At 43.8% G+C, this 19,899-nt stretch overlaps 2 long non-coding RNA genes across 3 annotated transcripts in view; one reads left to right on the forward strand and one right to left on the reverse strand.

Moving 5' to 3' along the window:
• The window catches only part of LOC142071618 (uncharacterized), a 177,124-nt gene that overhangs the window by 81,573 nt on the left and 75,652 nt on the right, over window positions 1–19,899 (forward strand). The window contains exons 2-3 of one of the 2 annotated variants that reach the window (XR_012667742.1): window positions 3,177–3,520; window positions 7,918–9,371. This is a non-coding gene — a long non-coding RNA (uncharacterized LOC142071618). Of the gene's footprint in view, window positions 1–3,176; window positions 3,521–7,917; window positions 9,372–19,899 lie in introns of those variants that run through there. The other variant, XR_012667743.1, reaches the window with a different exon arrangement.
• LOC142071619 (uncharacterized) lies at window positions 1,484–18,294 on the reverse strand. Its single transcript, XR_012667744.1, has 2 exons — window positions 18,083–18,294; window positions 1,484–1,815 (listed from the first exon to the last, which is right to left on the reverse strand). It is a non-coding gene; the product is annotated as an uncharacterized LOC142071619 (long non-coding RNA).

Consider the following 19,899-nt stretch of genomic DNA (forward strand, 5'->3'; position numbering starts at 1 on the left):
GAGAACAAGAATTCTGAGTCCAGGGCCCTAAGCTATAACTTCCTTAAGGCCATGGTGCTGCCCATCAGTTAACCAGAACCAAACATGATGTATCACACAGGAAGGAGACTAGGGGGCTGACTTTAGGACCTTAAGACACTCTTTGGATTTTCTTTCCAGCTGTTCCTTAGAGTTGTTTCTTTTTTTCCCTATGGTCAGACCTGGCTTTTGTCCAGTTCAAGGGTGCTCAGAATGGGAATTCCTACTGTTAGGGGCTTATTCCTTCACCCGCTTACTTCCCTGGTCCTTCTCTTGAACAGAGAGCAACAATACCCGAAGTCCAAAGGTGCAAACAATTCAATGTTTATTGGGGTGAACTTCCAGCAAGCATGATTCCAGTTTCCTTCCTCAGTGTCCCCCTTCCCAGCTCTGACACCACAGAGCCTTACCTGTGTCCCTGTTCCATTCCCCCCCCTTAGCAAAACATGATTCCAATTTCCCCACCCCCATTCCCTGTTCCTATTCCCCCCCACACTTACTTCCTGATTGACTGCAGACTATATAGTAAAACTTGAGTTCCCTTTAGCTATACCTTAACCAATCATTTTACTGAAATTTAACTAATCAATCCTAACATATTGTAACATGATTAGCCAACCAATTATATCCCACCACCTTAATTAGTTTACACCCAGCAAATTTAATTATACAGCAGACAGAAACAATCACAGAACCAGACAGAGACCATGCAAATAAACAATAGCAAAGTAGGAACTATAATGACAAAACAATACAGAAGTGAGGATTTCACAACTACATCTATAAAGACATAAGAGTTTCCCAGCTGTGTCTATTGATAAGTGAGTTCTTACCGAACAGAAAACTATCAAACTAAATTTCCTTTTACATCTTCTAGGCTCTTCCCTTTCCCTGGAGGTGATCAATCAGATCACCTTTCTAACAGCCCCAGGTTGCCTTCTTTCAATGTGACTAGTCTGGAATGTGAGGATGTGACCATACACTTCCTAGCTTATGGCTGCCTCTGCTGTATAGCCAAAGATCTTAGCATAAGAACAGGACCTCAGACTGTCACTGTATTTAACAGGCACTAGACAAAGCTGTGTTAGCACAGGGCAACAAGGTTTGTGCGTGCCCAGGATAAGTCCATCTTGCCAATTGCCTATATGTAGTCCATGTCCTGGCCCGTAGTGAGCCCCTGGTTTATACAGCTGCTTCAAAGACCACCCCAGGTAACGGAGAAAACATCAGCCTTTGAAGGATCTGCTGGGAATTGGAAGTTGTCGTATTATTTACCCAGTTGGATTTATGTGGTCATGTGTGTGTTTAACAAGGAGCCGGGTGCCTGCTGGACTTCTGAGGCTGGAATTTATACAGGCTAGCATTTGGCTGTGGCAGTTTATCTTGAATGAAAGAATAATAAACTCAGTTGACAGGATGATGTATTCAAAGCATCTTCTCCTCCCACAGAGTGTGGTAGGGGGTGTCTGGTTTTCATGAAGTTGTACTAGTATGTGATTAAGCTGAAAATATTATCAATACCAAATTGTTAGAGGTTTCAAGGGATCAGTTGTGTGGTGGGAAGAAATGTCCATCCCTAATGGGTGACAGCCTGACACAACCGGTGTTCTGAGAACATATAGCCTGGGCAGGTGAAGCAGACTGGTGGGTTAGCCTTTGGAGTCTTAGATATTTCTGCAGAAGAGAAAAGGCTGAAGCTGTAGTTATCTTTCATTCTTTTCATAGATAATTCCTGCAGAATTGTTCATCGGCCTCCTCTGTCTCTTTTCTAGTTGTCATGTTGTTGGATCTCTCTCACTGAATGGATAAACAAAAAGCTAAGAATTACTGAAGATTGCGCTATGAGCCTTCCCCAGGCTTTTCTATCTTCATGCTCACATACAGTGGGCAAGTGGTGTCTCATGGGCTTTTGGATTAACCAACAACTAGACATCATCAGCTGCCAGCCACAGTTCTACTACCCACCTACCTTCAATCTCCTCTTTCTACTTCCGCCAGCACAGATGGTAACTGGCTGGAAGCTGAGGACATCTCTGATGCTAGGAAGTTTTTCTCATAGCCCAACAGGTAGATTAAGGAATAACAACGTCCATAGCTCACATGTATATTGTGCTTTTCATCCTGAAGGGTCACTAAGTGCTTTACAAACTGCATCCTCACCTACATCAAGAAACAGATAAAACTCACACACCTTCTGTGACATATTCAGGTGCTAATGGCCACATTACAGTCTGTGTATTTCTGTCTTGTACCACTACTTTTGCCATGTCCAGTAGACTAAAATCATTGGGACAGAGTCCTGTAGGCATATAGATTTAAATACTACGCAGATGAATTATTATAATAAAAATTATGCATATGGGAGCCACACTCCACTGAAATGCAGCCACCTCTGAGATGCAAGGTAATACACAGCGGGGGAAACATTTGGCCAAGGAAGACCAGGACAAACATGTTCTTAAGAAAAGTGCCAAGTGATCCATAATGCCTAAGTGGAATGAACAGACCCCCCTGTTTGTAAGGCCTCACCCAACTTCCTACCCCCATAGTAAACTGCATGAAATTCCATTTATTAATTGCATTTCAGGATGATCTAGGCTGGGACGGAACATATAGTTCCAGTGAGTCTGTTCTGACTCTGGTGCCCCAAAGATTAAGCCATCACCCTGCAGGATCCCTCAACTGGAAGACTGAAGCAGAGATAGTTGGTCACATATTTTCTTGCCATTCTATGCACCAGATGGAAGCTAAAGGCTAATCTTTGGTGTATGGTTCACCATTTGAAGTGATTGAGGTTGAGGCTGAAGGGAGGGGAGAAGACAGTCTTATGAATGTTTCCGTGGTGGGGAGGCAGTGATGAATATTTACCATCTGCATGAGACCAGCTTCATTGCAACTCTTTTTTCACTTGCCATTAGATGCTACTAGTTTCAGTGGAGACTGATACACAAATGTCCCCTTTGCACTGGAATATAGATTGCTCTAATGATAAAGTCAATGTACTGTTTTGGTTGTTACAGGACTTCACTAGCAACAGATGCTAGTTAGACATTTAAAACTTTTCCAGTGACAAGACATTACTGTTTTATGTAGATTGTATTGATTTACTAATTGCAAGGCATAATAATTTATCAGAAATCTATTACTCTCTGTGACAGGGTGTGCATACCCCACATTGAGCCAGAAGGGAGTAACCCCACACTATGGGCGGAGGAAGTTCCATCCCTCAGACTGTACTGGGCATGCTCCAAGTGCTATGCTAATATAAAAGGGAGAAGCCTGGCTCAGTCTGAGTGGACTGCTGGAGAGGAAGGACCTTTGATGGAGGTTCCATCTGAGGAGGCACCACAGCCTTTGCCTAGGGGAGCCGGAGATCTGTGGCCAATGGAGACTGAGGGAACTACTTGCGCTGAGGAAGTTGGAGACCCTGATGCCCCATGGACCGCAGCTTCAGGAAGAGCGGTAGGAAGTGACCCACGGAGGTATCTCCCACCCGTGTGAGGTCAGTGTGCTTTGGTGGGATTCCCTGCTGATCCAATAGTGGACCACTCTGCCACTGCTAGGGCCCTGGGTCAGGGCCTGGTGGAGTCGGGTGGGCCTGGGCCCCCCTACCATGGCCTCCACCGGCTCAAGGGCTGCTGTATTGACTCTGGCTGCTAGGCCATGCTGCCCTAGACTCAAGCAGGGGTGCTGGAACAATTTGTATAGTGGGGGTGCTGAGAGCCATTGAACCAAACTGTAAACCCTGTATATGATGGAAACCACTTCAAGCCAGGGGGTGCTGCAGCACCCCCTGCACCCATAGTTCCAGCACCTATGGGCTCAAGGGCTGCTGTATTGACTCTGGCTGCTAGGCCATGCTGCCCTGAACTAAAGGGCTGCTGTATTGACCCCGGCCATTAGGTCATGCAGCCCTGAACCCAAGGGCCGCTGCTTCGACTTTGACCCTTGCACCTCAGCATGGTGAGGCCCAAGGCAGTTGGGTGGACAATAATTGCAGTATCCACACACCCACAGTCCACCCCGACAGGAGATGGGGTGTTAATACACCTCCACACTCTCCCCTTTTATTTTTCTGTTCCTGTAGGAACATGAACATTCCTTCTGTTCTACAACCAATCACATCCATCCTTCATGCCATTAACATAGAGAAAACAAAGAGGCCTGATCCAAAGTCCATTGAGGTCAATGGAAAAACTTCCATTGACCTCAACAGGCTCTGGATCAGTTCCAGGGAGGGCAACTCACAAGCCTGTAACATTATCCAGATCCCTCATCAGAAGTTATTTGTGCTTTGTCTTGTCTTTGATTTCCTTTTCTCTCTTCCCCCTTCGGAACATGAAGACATTGTTATAGAGGCAACAGCTAGACCTTAATCTGCCCTCCTTGTGAAATCTTTTCTTTTTTAATTATTATTTCTTCACACTTCAGCTGTTTTGCACAGAAACCTCCTTTGCTTTTCTTCAGCAAGTTTTCCCTGACGACACCCAAGTTTTAAAACATCCAGTTCCATAAATGAGCTACTGTTGTTTTTTCCATGACAAACTCAAAAAGAACAAACCCTGGTAGAATGGGCGGGATTAGCACCATTTCCCTGTTTGTCTGGGTTTTGTGCCATCACGGATCATGATCTGCCAGTCTGAGGTGATGCAGTGCACACATGTGAGACTGCAAAACGGTGCAAGAGTCCCCTGCAACTAAGCTTCTCTGAACTTTCAAATCCTACCTGCAAAGTGGGCAGCTCTGAGCAGCTTGGATTCTAACAGGACTGTTAGTAAATCCAAATTGACCTAACTACCATTGTCAGGATAAGAAATGAACTGGGGCCAGGAGGAGTGAAATGACAGAACAAGGAGTAATGGTCTCCAGTGGTAGAGGGGGAGGTTTAGGTTGGATATTAGGAAAAACTTTTTCACTAGGAGGGTGGTGAAGCACTGGAATGGGTTACCTAGGGAGGTGGTGGAATCTCCTTCCTTAGAGGTTTTTAAGGTCAGGCTTGACAAAGCCCTGGCTGGGATGATTTAGCTGAGGATTGGTCCTGCTTTGAGCAGAGGGTTGGACTAGACCTCCTGAGGTCCCTTCCAACCCTGATATTCTATGATTCTATGATTTATTTTAAATATCTACTAAGCCTGGTAGAGCTTATTTGAAACAGCCAAGACAGACATAGTCTTCCCTCAGATCTGTCCTCTTGACATTTACTGGCTCAGAGCCACACTTAGCCAGATTAGCAGACTCTGTAAATTGGCCTAAATCCATTGACTTCAAAGGATCTGTGCCTGTTTGCACCAGCTGGGGATCCAGCCCATTGATTTCAATGGAACTGTGCTGCTTTTTGCCAACTGGAGAGCTGGCCCAGTTCTGCTTTTATTACTTGATTTGCTGTAGTAAGTGGGGACATTTCAGGCAGAAAATGTGAGGGACTGGGAAGGCTTGTGAGTCTTTTCCAGGCTGAGAAGTGATACAAAGCAGCATGTGAGGAAGCAGCGCCTGCAGGCAAGTGCAGGGAATCTGTCAGGTACCGTCAAGCAGTCCATGGCATGATGGTTGCAGGAACTCTCCCTGCTGCAGATTCAAGGCAAATGGAAAAGAATGCTTGCTCCCCGGGTATGATCTGTGAGCATTCACAGTATATACTGCGAGAGGAGTTAAACACAAAACTTTTGGCTCCCAAAACACAGGGTGACACCCCGCAAACTAAGGAAAACTCCGCCCTCATCTCAGTCAGCGGGAGGGTCTCGTCCTACACATTGTGCAAGCAGGTCTGATGTACCCCATTAGGAAGCAGTGGCAGCAGTGCTGGTCAAGTGTGGTTTGTGGATGTACGGTTATCGCTGGGGTTTCATACTTCCCTCCCAGCATGCTGTTGGAAAGAGAAGGGCTGTGAGGAGGAGTTCCTGTTACAACTGAGGAACGGTGATGTAGTGCCAATCTTTTAAAGTAGTGCCAATCTTTAAAAAAGAGAAGAAGGATGATCCTGGGAACTACAGGCCAGTCAGCCTCACTTCAGTCCCTGGAAAAATCATGGAGCAGGTCCTCAAAGAATCAATCCTGAAGCACTTGCATGAGAGGAAAGTGATCAGGAACAGCCAGCATGGATTCACCAAGGGAAGGTCATGCCTGACTAATCTAATCGCCTTTTATGATGAGATTACTGGTTCTGTGGATGAAGGGAAAGCAGTGGATGTATTGTTTCTTGACTTTAGCAAAGCTTTTGACACGGTCTCCCACAGTATTCTTGTCAGCAAGTTAAGGAAGTATGGGCTGGATGAATGCACTACAAGGTGGGTAGAAAGCTGGCTAGATTGTCGGGCTCAACGGGTAGTGATCAATGGCTCCATATCTAGTTGGCAGCCGGTATCAAGTGGAGTACCCCAAGGGTCGGTCCTGGGGCCGGTTTTGTTCAATATCTTCATAAATGATCTGGAGGATGGTGTGGATTGCACTCTCAGCAAATTTGCGGATGATACTAAACTGGGAGGAGTGGTAGATACGCTGGAGGGGAGGGATAGGATACAGAAAGACCTAGACAAATTGGAGGATTGGGCCAAAAGAAATCTGATGAGGTTCAATAAGGATAAGTGCAGGGTCCTGCACTTAGGACGGAAGAACCCAATGCACAGCTACAGACTAGGGACCGAATGGCTAGGCAGCAGTTCTGCGGAAAAGGACCTAGGGGTGACAGTGGACGAGAAGCTGGATATGAGTCAGCAGTGTGCCCTTGTTGCCAAGAAGGCCAATGGCATTTTGGGATGTATAAGTAGGGGCATAGCGAGCAAATCGAGGGACGTGATCGTTCCCCTCTATTCGACATTGGTGAGGCCTCATCTGGAGTACTGTGTCCAGTTTTGAGCCCCACACTTCAAGAAGGATGTGGATAAATTGGAGAGAGTCCAGCGAAGGGCAACAAAAATGATTAGGGGACTGGAACACATGAGTTATGAGGAGAGGCTGAGGGAGCTGGGATTGTTTAGCCTGCAGAAGAGAAGAATGAGGGGGGATTTGATAGCTGCTTTCAACTACCTGAAAGGGGGTTCCAAAGAGGATGGCTCTAGACTGTTCTCAATGGTAGCAGATGACAGAACGAGGAGTAATGGTCTCAAGTTGCAGTGGGGGAGGTTTAGATTGGATATTAGGAAAAACTTTTTCACTAAGAGGGTAGTGAAACACTGGAATGCGTTACCTAGGGAGGTGGTAGAATCTCCTTCCTTAGAGGTTTTTAAGGTCAGGCTTGACAAAGCCCTGGCTGGGATGATTTAACTGGGAATTGGTCCTGCTTTGAGCAGGGGGTTGGACTAGATGACCTTCTGGGGTCCCTTCCAACCCTGATATTCTATGATTCTATGTTCCTCGATTTCTTTCCCTCTGCTTCAGCACCTCACTGACCGTATCATAATCAGGACAGGTGGGACACCTGGAGGAAGTCTAAGAGCTTGCTGCCCCCTGGGCACAATGGTGCAGGTGTCCCCTAATAGGAGGTACACGATACGAACCTCAGGGGTAGGTGGAGGCAACACTGATCGGGCTGTACTGTAGTTTCAGTGGACAAACCAGTCTCACTGTCCTGAACAGGAAATTCTATAAACATTGAGTGTGGGGGCTTGGAGCCAAATTCTGACCTCACTGCAGGGTAAATCCTGTAACTCCACTGGTGTCTATGAGCTTGCACCAGGTAGATACAACATTACCCATTGTCACTGGCCTATAAAACACCATGCTTTGTTCTGGCCCTATCCTTACAGTAATAGCTCTCTGGAACAGGGACTCTCTTTTCGTTATATGTGTGGATAGCGCTAAGTACAATGGAGCCTGATCCCTGGCTGAGACCCCTCGATGCTACCATACTATGAATTTTTATTGCTATTACAATCATTGTACTGACAACACCTTTTGTTTTAGGTCCTAGTTTGGGAGCTACTTTGTTTTGAATTACAGTGAGCTGAAAATGGCAATTACGGAAAAATTTCTCCAGATCCTCATTTATCTTACCCCAGAGGTTCCATGCATTCACTGAACCAGACCTCCTGGAAATATTTTCCCCTCTCTGATCAGATAAAATGTGCTGCTCCTGGAAATGTTACTGTAGCACAGTGAACGAAGGTAAACTCAAAGGACTGGTAGGAAGTCTTTCTCTTTAAGATCGATTATATGTTTGTACAGCACCTAGCACAATGGAGTCCTGGTCCATGACTGCGGCACCTACATACTACAATAATACAAATAACAACAATAATGATTGTGAACTGGTCCTAGATCGACATCCGCTTTGGCCATCTCCCGGTTTTAGAGTTCTTGCCAGGAAATCCAAATATAAGAAGTTCAGGCTTGTGTTGCCCAACCTGGGTCACATCCAGCTAACTCAGGGAATATGAAAATGTTTCAGGGGGCGGGAGGGAGGCTATTTCTTGTCCATCTCATGTGTGTATTTCTAATTGTCTGGGACTATGGGAATATGTTTCCCTTAAGGGTGTGGGTGTGTTGGATGTTCTGGGCACATGCAGTCTGGAACTACTGGGTGTGGTGCTGAATGGAGTGGCCCCATCCCGATAGTCCACAAACGAACACCACCCCCACCCCTGTGCAGGGGTGGAGGAGGAGCAGCAAAAGGGTTGCAACAACTGCTGCTGGTCAGCAGAGGCCTTCCCCGTCTTCCACAGGCGCCCAAGGTAGAGCTCGTCTCCTGGTGCACATGGTGAGCTCAGTAATCCCTTGGAGACAAGGGGCTTGACAGAGATCTGCTTCATTCAGTGTCTCAATTCCAGCTGCCTCTTCATTATATAACATGAGCCTCTTAAAGGTGAAGCTCCCAACAGACATCACTTGCTTACAGAATTCTCCCAAAATATTTGATGTGACTGTATCTGTATGTCTCTAACTCTAAAGCAGGTATCCCATTCTGCCCTGTTCTTATCTTAAAGTGTTTAAATCAAAGTCGAGGCTCAGATTCTCAACAACATCTATGGATGTTGCCACCCAAATGTCTATTGAAATTCAGTGGGATTTTGGGCACCCAACTCCCTTATATTTCATAGAGAATCCCAGGCATGGGGTGTCTCATGTTGACAAAATGTATTTCATCTCTCTCATGGTTCTGTTGTTCTTCACCATGAGAAAATGTTTGACCCCGAATCGCTTGACAGCCACGGAATGTTTCAGGTCTGTCCGGGTAGGACACACCTGCTGTGCTGCTGAATGAACCAAGCATGCTGGTGCATTCCCCCGATTTCCTTGGAATGTTAATGGACGACAAGTAGCACGGCAGGTGTGAGTGGGGACCAGCCAAGCGTGGGGTAAAGTGAGATAGCCAGGCTTGGAAAACCTGCGCCTATACACATTTTAATACATTGGGTCTTAATTCTGCCCTGGCTATCCCTCATGCCATCCTATTGACAGCAGATGGACGGTATGAGGCAAGTCAGAGCAGAATTTAGCCCATTATGTTTAGGTTGCACGTTTCTTGGGGAGGGGATGAAGTCTTCTTCTGTGTTTCATAGAGGGCCAAGCACACTGTTGGTACTTGAGAAATAAAAATTCTAATAAATGTTTTACCGGGAGCCACCCAGTTCACTGGAAAGGTCAGACAGATTATTTTTCCTTTCCCCACATATGGCTTTGTGTCTTGGGGTCGTAAGAAGGCAATAGCCCTGACTACCCTACTAGGGTCAGGCCTGGATTCAGAGAACTGGGTACATAGAGATGTTCTCTTCCCACAGGCTGTTTATATTTGCTTTTCTTCCATTTATTAAAATTGATCACCTCTGCAGTAGCTCAGCTGACTTTCGATGGTGTTCCAAGTAAGTACTGTTAAACTACGATGATTGACATGATCCCTGACTAAGGGTGCCTACAACGGGAAATGCCGGGAGTTTCATGCTGAAAAACACGTTGAGTGTTAGTAGAATCCATATATCATACAAGCTGATGGGAATAAAACAATAGAACATACTAGACTGGTAAAGAAAGGAAATAACACCTCTGGAGCAAGAGGTGTTTTTTTTATAATTAAAGGATGAGTTGGTAATATTTGGATGGAGGCTTAAATATGACTGTTCTCTGCATTTACAATTGGAGTTTTGATCCGTCTCCTCACTGAGGTACTAAGGAAAAGACAAGAATGTTATTTATTTGTACCCAGTATTTGTATTAAACTCCTCTTCTCTCCACTCAAATCCAGCTGCTCCTACACTCCACATCTTTGCTATTAATCAGTTGTGATACCCAGATCTCCGATTTCAGATTTCTTTGGTCCCTCATCTCCACTGGCTGAACTATTTCTAATTGGCTAATCGGCTTATCCGGTTTGGTCCTTGATGTAAACCAGGTCTAGACATAATCTATTCCTGCAAGGCCCCCAGGTTCAAGGGGCCAATCTCACACTCTGTCCATCACTATTGTCAGCACGGTACCATATCTCAAAGCCATGCCAATGGACATTAGTAGGAGATTAAAATGACAGCTTTGGTTTTCTTACATGCCTTTTAATCATCTTAACATGCAGTCTAATGTTTCACTCTGTCATCTCTCCCCTGCATGAGCATATGCTCAAGGAAGAAAGCGACAACCCAGAGGGAGGAGAGGGGGTCCTGGAACACTGCAGGATGAATAACAAATGGAATATAATTAAAATAGGGGGAAGGCGAGACAGAAAACAAAGTCAAAATACAGCAGCCAGATAAAGAGCAAGAAGTCTAAAATTTCAACTCTTTAATGTGGCTAAAGAGTACAAATGTCCTACAGGTACCAGCTCCCTGCAAGTCCAGCTTCAAGGCCAAAGTTTTCAAAACCTAGTGCCTAAAACTAGGCTCCAGCATCAATATTCACACACCTAAACAGCAGCGGCCTGAGCTTCAGAAGTGCTGAGCCCCCATAAATCCCATTGGAGTGAACAGGGGCTTGGCAACTTTCAAAATCAAGCCTGTTTCACTTGGATGGTTAAATATGGATTTAGGAGCCTAACTTTAGATCACAGGGTTTGAAAGCTTTAACCTAGTCTTTTAGTTGAGATTTAATTCATGGCTAGAGACATTTAGGAAAATTAAAGTCAGGGGACACCAGCCAACGAGGTCAATTCTAAATTCCTATTAGTCTCTGTGGCACTGGGTAGTTGATATCCTTTCTTAATTATGCCCCAGGCCTTGTGAAAACCAGTCAGATTTACAAACACGCCCTTATGAACTGGTTAAGAGTATTAAGAGGAACACCGAACAATTTTCTAGAAAGATCCTATGTATGTACTATGGACGGTCCCTTCAAGAAACCTTCACCAGTGTTGTTCAGCTGAGATGTCTGAAAGTTCTCAGGGTGAGAAGTTTGTCTCACAAGCTGAAATTCAATGCATCACATAGAGTCTGTGCTATGAAGCCCCGTGTAAGGAAGGGAGAGCACAGGTGGAACAGCCACAGAGAAGGTGCCTTGATACAAATTGGGCAAAAGAGAGCAAGGTGTGGGCTAAGGGTGGGAATAGACAGGGACAGATTTCTTTATTCTTGCCCTTTAGTTCAGGTGCATGGTTCCTTTTAAATGGGATACAGTCAGTGTCCCTGCTCCACTGCGTTATCGACTGATGATATGCCCCCAAGACAGCTGGCAATGACCAGGATGGGGGGAGTAGAGCTGCCAGATATCTGTGTATCTTTCCCTCTTGCACCCATATATCTCCAAGTTTTGGCCAATATAAGATCTTTAGCTCGTAAACTCCATGGTTTAAAGGATTTGGCTAGTGGGATTGGTGAATTCCTTTACTCAACTAGGTGAGCGTGTAATTACCTGCATATGCACATCTGAATTGTGCCTAGTTTTTGCTATTCAGCTGTAGCTTGTAGCTAAGCATGTGAATTTTCCAGAAAGAAGGGAAATTAGTGAGAAAGTTATCAGAGCCTGAAATGCAGGCGATGTGCAGCTGGTACTTTTGGGGGTTTTTTTTAATCCACTATGTTCCTAATTCTGCCTGTGGCTCCAGGCTCAGATCCTCAAAGGATTTTAATGGGAGTTAGACAGCAAAATACCTTTGAGGATCTAGGCCCACGCTCATGCACTGTGCTTCTGACCAGAAGTGCACTCCTGAGAACTTAATGAAACATTTTACTGTGGACACGCTTAGTCCCACATTTTCCACTGTTACATATGTGAATTTTTTTAAGCTTCACAAAGCATTACTGTTTAAATTTACCCAGTGCAGAGGGGGCAGAGCAAGGGCTGTCCACCATTTATGTCTTTCCCCCCTCCTCCCCCCCCCCCCCAGCCTCATGACCCCACTACATTTCACATTTATGGAAACAGTGGCCTGGAGACAAACCTCTTGCTGAAAAGTGACATCACTCGTGACACTTCAAGATTCCATTTTATGTAATATGTTGATAAATATCTTAGGAAATGTGCTTAAAAGTAGCAGCCCAAAAATGACCAGCGTTCTGTATTTGACAGCCTCTTCTTTGTTTTCTAGATGTGTGATCTTTTTAGGAGTGTAGAAATGGGCTGAAGTGGTGGTCCTCTACACAGCATGGATTTCACCCTGCTGGTACCTCCATTAGTGTTATTTACATGGCAAGTTAAAGTCTCAAAGTTCAGACACTTTTGAGTTTTCTGGATGCGGGTGTAGGAGATTAGAAATGGAATGTTTTGCTTAAGCAGAACTTACCCAGATGCTCAGTTTGTAACACATACTGGCACATTATTTATATTAAGAAGTAACAGCTAAAATCCTTAAATACACAGACAGCTCCCTTCCAACCCCACTAAAAACCAACTCACTCTTTTAAGTCAATAACACACCCGGAGGAAAAAGAAAATAATATCTTCAAAGTGTTTCCCTTTTTATAAAGTATCCGATTCGATCCAGTTTTAAGCGGTGAGTAAATCAGCAACAAATCCAAAGTTGGGTCCTTTGCCTTTCACTGATAGCTCTAAGTGCAACACTTCATCCTGAACTGCAAGGATCAAAGGCCCCATCCCAAGCCCACAGCAGTCAATGGGAGTCTTTGCGTCAGACCTCTGTTACTTAGATATCTAACTTGATGCTGCAAAAGCGTTTAACCGTTTCTTGGGGGTAAAAGTCTGAAGAAAAAATATTCCTTCCTCCTGAATTCCAACATTCTGAAGAAGGCCACACATAGTGAAGATTAGGAAGAAAACGCCAAAGGCTGAATCCTGAACATTTCTAGCCTGTTACAAATTTACTTAAATAAATCTTTAATCTATTAAATAAAACAGAATGTCACAGTATCACAAAGGAATTTTTCAAGAAGATGGCTGCCTCCATAGCACGCTTGTGAATGCCAAATGTAATAATGCCTCTCAGTGTTTATTGACAGAATTCTTTCTTACCCACTGAATTGTCATATGGCTGTGGAGCAAATTAGTAACATTTCCCTTTAGAATAGAAAAACCATTAGGTCATTCCAGCAGCCTTCTCATGTGAGTTAGAAACCTCTGGGACTGCAGCATGATTAGTTTATTTTGTTTTTCATTATTGCTGATTGGAGCACACTGGTGAAGAAACTCCAGTTTCTCCAAAATGTACTGTAGCAATGTAAAAATATATACGCACTTCAGATGTATAGAGTGGCTGCTAACAAAAGGCTTTAGATGTATGGTAGGCATTTGGATGTTACTGGGAACCTCACCCTTTTCAAACAGGATGCCCTTTGTATTAAGAAATGCACCTGCACTGTTTCAGAGATGAATGGGTAGCTTCTTGACAGGAGTAAAGGCCATTTGAGTTGTCCGGTAGGATGATATAAACATGAGAAGAATTTTTTGATCCAGTTTAATTGAATTATAATCTCTGCTGTTTAAAGAAACATCAGTTTACTGGGAATCATCTAAGCCTCCTTGAATGTTGGAACAAGGGGTAAAGAAGCGACTGACAGAGTGTCCTACAAAAGTACAAATCCTCCTTTTTTATTAGTCAGATCTCGCCTATGAATGAATGAATGTTAAATTAAATGCATTACTAACTATTTTATCAAAGCAAACATTTAATCAAAGCGAAGGGAAGAGATACTGGTACTCCTCTGGAACGGAGTGGAGACTGCCAAGATGTGTTTTAATTGTTTAAGAAAACAAACTGTGTCAAGCGCTGGTTTTAAACAAGCAGATGCTCATTTATCATTTGTTGTGTCTGCATATGCTTGGGATCCTGCCTAATGCAGGTTTTCTGCAGTGGTAATCAACATATGACTGAGCGTTCAGAAATTAATTCAGTGTGTACTGCAAGCATGTTTCCCAAAACATGTGTGCTCTTAAGTTATTTACAGTGTTGAGCAATTGGAACAGGGTCAGCTGGTTTTATAGGGAATTCACATAGCAGAGTGAGTCTTTGAACAATGGTTTTTGTTTCAGGCCCTTCATTTTCAGTTTTTATTTTGTTTTAAAATTTCCTGGGAATTGATCTGTGTTTATTATGAAATTTTTAAAACAGGTGAAAATCAATGCAAAAATGACACTCTGCCATTTTCTGGGTAAATCTTGGGGTTGTAACAGGGCCAGCCACCTGCCTTGCACCCTCTCGGGGCCTATGATTATGCTACAGGCAGCCTGCCTCAGCTTCCCTTCTTGGACTGTTCAAATAAAACTTCCCTTCAGGCTTTTCTTGGTCAAAAATACCCCAGTTTGGGGATTAGGATTATTAATATAAAATAGGGCTGTCAACCAATTAAAAAAAATTAATCACAATTAATTGTGCTGTTAAACAATAATGAAATACCATTTATTTAAATATTTTTGGATGTTTTCAACATTTTCAAATATATTTATTTCAATTAAAACACAGAATACAAAGTGTACAGTGCTCGCTTTATATTTATTTTTGATTACAAATATTTGCATTGTAAAAAACAAAAATAGTATTTTTCAACTCACCTAATACAGGTACTGTAGTGCAGTCTCTTTATCATGAAAGTTGAATTTATAAATGCAGAATAATGTACAAAAAATAACTGCATTCAAAAATAAAATAATGTAGAATTTTAGAGCCTACACATCCACTCAGTCCTACTTCAGCCAATCACTCCACAAACAAGTTTGGTTACAATTTGCAGGAGATAATGCTGCCCGCTTCTTGTTTACAATGTCACCTGAAAGTGAGAACAAGCATTCGCATAGCACTGTGGAATCCGGTGTCGCAAGATATTTATGTGCCAGATGCGCTAAAGATTCATATGTCCCTTCATGCTTTCAACCACAATTCCAGAGGACGTGCATCCATGCTGATGACGGGTTCTGCTCAATAATGATCCAAAGCAGAGAAGACTGACCCATGTTGGTTTTCATCATCTGAGTCTGATGCCACCAGCAGAAGGCTGATTTTTTTGGTGGTTCAGGTTCTGTAATTTCTGCATCTGAGAACTGCTCTTTTAAGTCTTCTGAAAGCATGTTCCAAACCTCCCCAAGTTTGGACCGTACTTCAGATTCTTAAACCTTGGGTCGAGTGCTGTCACTATTTTTTTGAAATCTCACATTGGTGCCTTCTTTGCGTTTTGTCAAATCTGCCGTGAAAACGTCCTTAAAACAAACGTGTGCTGGGTCATCATCCGAGACTGCTATAACTTGGAATATATGGCAGAATGCGGGTAAAACAGAACAGGAGACGAACAATTCTCTCCCAAGGAGTTCAGTCACAAATTTAATGAACACATTTTTTTTTAATGAGCGTCATCAACATGGAAGCACGTCCTCTGGAATGGTGGCCGAAGCATGAAGGGGCATATGGATGTTTAGCCTATCTGTCATGTAAATACCTTGCAACGCTGGCTACAAACATGCCATGCGAATGCCTGTTCTCACTTTCAGGTGACATTGTAAATAAGAAGCAGGCAGCATTATCTCCCATAAATATAAACAAACTTGTTTGTCTGAGTGATTGGCTGAACATGTAGTAGGATTGCGTGGACGTGTAAACTCTAAAGTTTTACATTGTTTTGTTTTTGAGTGCAGTTATGTATTTTTGTACAAAATTCTACATTTGTAAATTACACTTTCACAATAAAGAGATTGCACTTTCAAGGAGAATTGAAAAATACTATTTCTATTGTTTATCATTTTTACAAGGCAAATATTTGTAATAAAAATAATATAAAGTGAGCACTGTACACTTTGTATTCTGTGTTGTAATAGAAATCAATATATTTGAAAATGCAGAAAAATGTTCAAAAATATTTAATATATTTCAATTGGTATTCTATTGTTTAACAGTGCGATTAATCGCGAATAATTTTTTAAATCACAATTACTTTTTTTGAGCTAATCGCTTGAGTTAACTGTGATTAATCAACAGCCCTAATATAAAACAAAATGCAAATGAAACTCAAAACAAAGTCTGTTCCTAAATGCACAAGGTTTCTCTTCCTCCTCCCAGGCCTTCCTGCTTTAGGCCATTACCATCTCTCCCAGGTCTCCCCTGCCTGCCTAAAGAGTTTTTCCCTCACACTCTGCAGGCTCTGCAACAGCTTCCTGAACTCCTTGCCTTGCAACTTCCTGCTCCTTTTATACTGGAATCACCTGATTCCTCTCAGGAGGGGCTCATCATGTAATCTAGTTTGTCTTAGCCCCAGGCTCTCCAGCCCATGGGGTAAGCTACCCACTTTCAGGGGTAAATAGCACTCTCTTCTCCTGTTTGTGATCTGTTTGGTTTTTTAACTTTCAAAAAAACCCTCCTATGTTCCGAAACGTAGTTGGATACAGTTTTTTGGTTTTGACTAATTTTAGCACGAAAAGCAGTTCATTAACTTGTACTTGCTTTGCATGTTGATACCTAGCCATGCTGTCTGTCAAGCTGGGAACGTGGTGGGTGTGGGATCGACAGCAGTACATGCACCGGTGCTTGAGTCGTCCAGGTACTTCTGACCTGGCTTCCACTCCGGAAGGAGAAATGGCAGCCCGGGAACCAGCCCAGGTTACCGAGCCACCATCTCTCCTTCCGCAGCCCAGTCTAGAGAGTGCCATCACCTTCCGAAAACTGGTTAAAAATCAGTACACATTGAATAATGGCTTTTCTAAAGGCCAGGAATTTTTCTGTAAAATTTGAAAACAAATGGCTTTGTTCATACTACATGTTGAGCTTTCGGTGCCTTATAAATGTATTTTTTTTAACAGCGCTGTTCCTTTTTTTTAGACTTCCATATAAAAATGTCATTGTTTTAGCAATTCTTTATAGAGCCCTGCGTGGATACAAAATGGATATAAATCGGTATCCGCAGAGTTGCAGGGCTCTACCAGGAACTGCAGCAGCAAAAGCAGCACCAGGCTCACCGGCAGCGATCCCTGATCACGCTAGTACAGTGGGCAGTACAGCCACGCTGGAGGAGTGGCTGGTGCGGGACGCTGGCTCCTGGGAGCAGCGGCCCCCCGGGCTGCTGCTTTTGCTGCTGCAGTTTGCGGTCGAACCCTTCAGCTCCGCGGATACCGATTTGAATCCACAGATATCCGCATCCGTGGATACCCGTTTTGTAGCCGCACAGGGTTCTGATTATTTATATTACAGTAGCAGCCATGAGCCCAAACTGCGACTGGGCCCTGGCGTGCTACGTGCTGTCCAAACACACATTAAGGGAGAGTTTCCCATCTAAATAATACAAAATACGTTTAATCTGCCGTAATGAATGTCCTTTGTGCCTCTACTGCATATTCACGTTGGGTCACATCCTTTAGACCTTACTCAGGCAATGCTTTCATTGGCAAAGCAGGTCTGCAACAGAGCCCTGGGAGTCTTCTTCTGTAGTCTCTTAATACCACATAAATTATGGGAGTTGTGTAAGAGAAACTGCATATTCCTGCTATGTCCAAATGTTCCTAATGGGTGTGTACAATGACTACAGTTGTTGGACTCCCACCTGAGAAAGGACCATTTCGATTTTTAACTGGTTGTTTGTGAGTTAAATTAATGCAGATGCAATTACAAAAATGTGGGCCCTGACAGTTAAAAGGGACATCCAGCTCATGCCCAAGCTCGCTGAGATTTTTGTTGGTAGCAACCTCACATTAAATCAACGAGCACAAGGGATTTTTTAAATGAAACCTGCAGTCATCCCACAAACCTCGTTCAGGGCCACCATTAACAGACACTTACCTTGGTATCATCCAGTGTCGTTCTGCTTTGGAGTGCTGGAACCAACTCAGGCAGGAATAAGTGACTGTCCATGAAATACAAATGACCTTGCATAAAGTGACTTTCCAGTTCCCCCGTTTTATTGAAATGTAAAGCAAACCCCACCCACACACTTTTTAAAAAAAAACTTTCACTTTTAAATAAGTGAAAGTACTTTCCTGCAATAAAGTACAGCCCTTGGGTAAACACAGAGCTGTGGAAAAGAGGCTTCCAATCTCACTGGAGACAGGCAGCGAGACGCTGGTGTTTTGCCCAAGGGATGTTCAAGCCGGTGGGTGACTCAGCAGAAGCAAATCTCAGGCAGGAAGGTTTGTTGAGCAGCACAGAATCTTTACAAGGATAAAACTAAACAAGATAATACTGAATAAGCAAAACATAGTGAAATGTAATTGTCTCCAGCCTGAGGAATCAACGCAGTCCTCAGGGACTAGGCAGGGAGCCCTGCCGTCTCCTAGGCATTGTCCCTTAAACATCACAATAGTAATGTTCCTCTTCATTGACCTCTTATGTAAGATAACTGTCCACATTATTTTATGGACAGTGAGCTTCTCCATCTGCTGGTAGCTTCCCTGTCATGCTCCTTGGCTGGCCTGTTCCTTCCTTTGCACACACACACACAGCAAGAAATGACCCCCAGGCTCCATGAGACTGCATGTATAACTAGCAGATATGGCAGCCCCCAAAGCTGTACATGCAAGTAACAGCTGAAGTGCACCCTGACACTAAACAGTGGCTTCACAGTGCACTGTAAATCACTGTGACCGGCAGCCTTAGCACCTAGTAAAGCTGAATATGAAACTGAAGCATCTCATAACTGTAGCAGCCCATCAGGTTGTATCCCTGTACTGTGTCATAGAATCGTGGGACTGGAATATTCCAGTGCTTAATTACAGTTGGGAAGCTTTTCCTAATGGCCAACCTAAACCTCCCTTGCTGCAATTTAAGCCCATTGCTTCTTGTCGTATCCTCAGAGGTTAAGGAGAACTCCTTGTAACGCCCTCCTCCTTGTAACTACCTTTTACATACTTGAAAACTGTTATCACGTCCCCCGTCAGTCTTCTCTTCTCCAGACTAAACAAACCCAGTTTTTTCAATCTTCCCTCATAGGTCATGTTTTCTAAATGTTTAATCATTTTTGTTGCTCTTCTCTGGACTTTCTCCAAATTGTCCACATCTTTCCTGCAATGTGGCATCCAAAACTGGACATAACACTCTAGTTGAGGCCTAATCAGCACGGAGTAGAGCGGAAGAATGACTTCCCGTGTCTTGCTTACAACACTCCTGCTAATACATCTCAGAATGATGTTTGCTTTTTTTGCAGCAGCATTACTCTGTTGACTCATATTTAGCTTGTGATCCACTGTGGCCCCCAGATCCCTTTCCACAGTGCTCCTTCCTAGGCAGTCATTTCCCATTTTGTACTCTCTATGCCATTATCTAAATCAGTGATGAAGATATTACACAGAACTGGACTATCTACTCCAGTCAGCAACAGTGGTATCCCATAAGGCTGCATATGCAGCTGTGTATGTAGGGCCCTGTGTATGTAGGGCAAAACAACAGTGCCACCCTGATGGGCTATGGGCACCGGGAGTGGCTGTAGCACCCTGCAAAGCTGAATGACCGTATACATATACCAAGCACCAGCATGTGACACAACAAGTCATCTCATACAGTTGGCTGAGGCAGATGGCACAAATTATGGCAGCTGTGCAAAGGAACCAAGGTAACTCCTGCACTACTCCACCCCTCTTCCCAGCTAATTCTCTGAGGGGCAA

The sequence above is a fragment of the Caretta caretta genome, chromosome 3, assembly GCF_965140235.1.
Source record: "Caretta caretta isolate rCarCar2 chromosome 3, rCarCar1.hap1, whole genome shotgun sequence".
Lineage (NCBI taxonomy): Eukaryota > Metazoa > Chordata > Testudines > Cheloniidae > Caretta > Caretta caretta.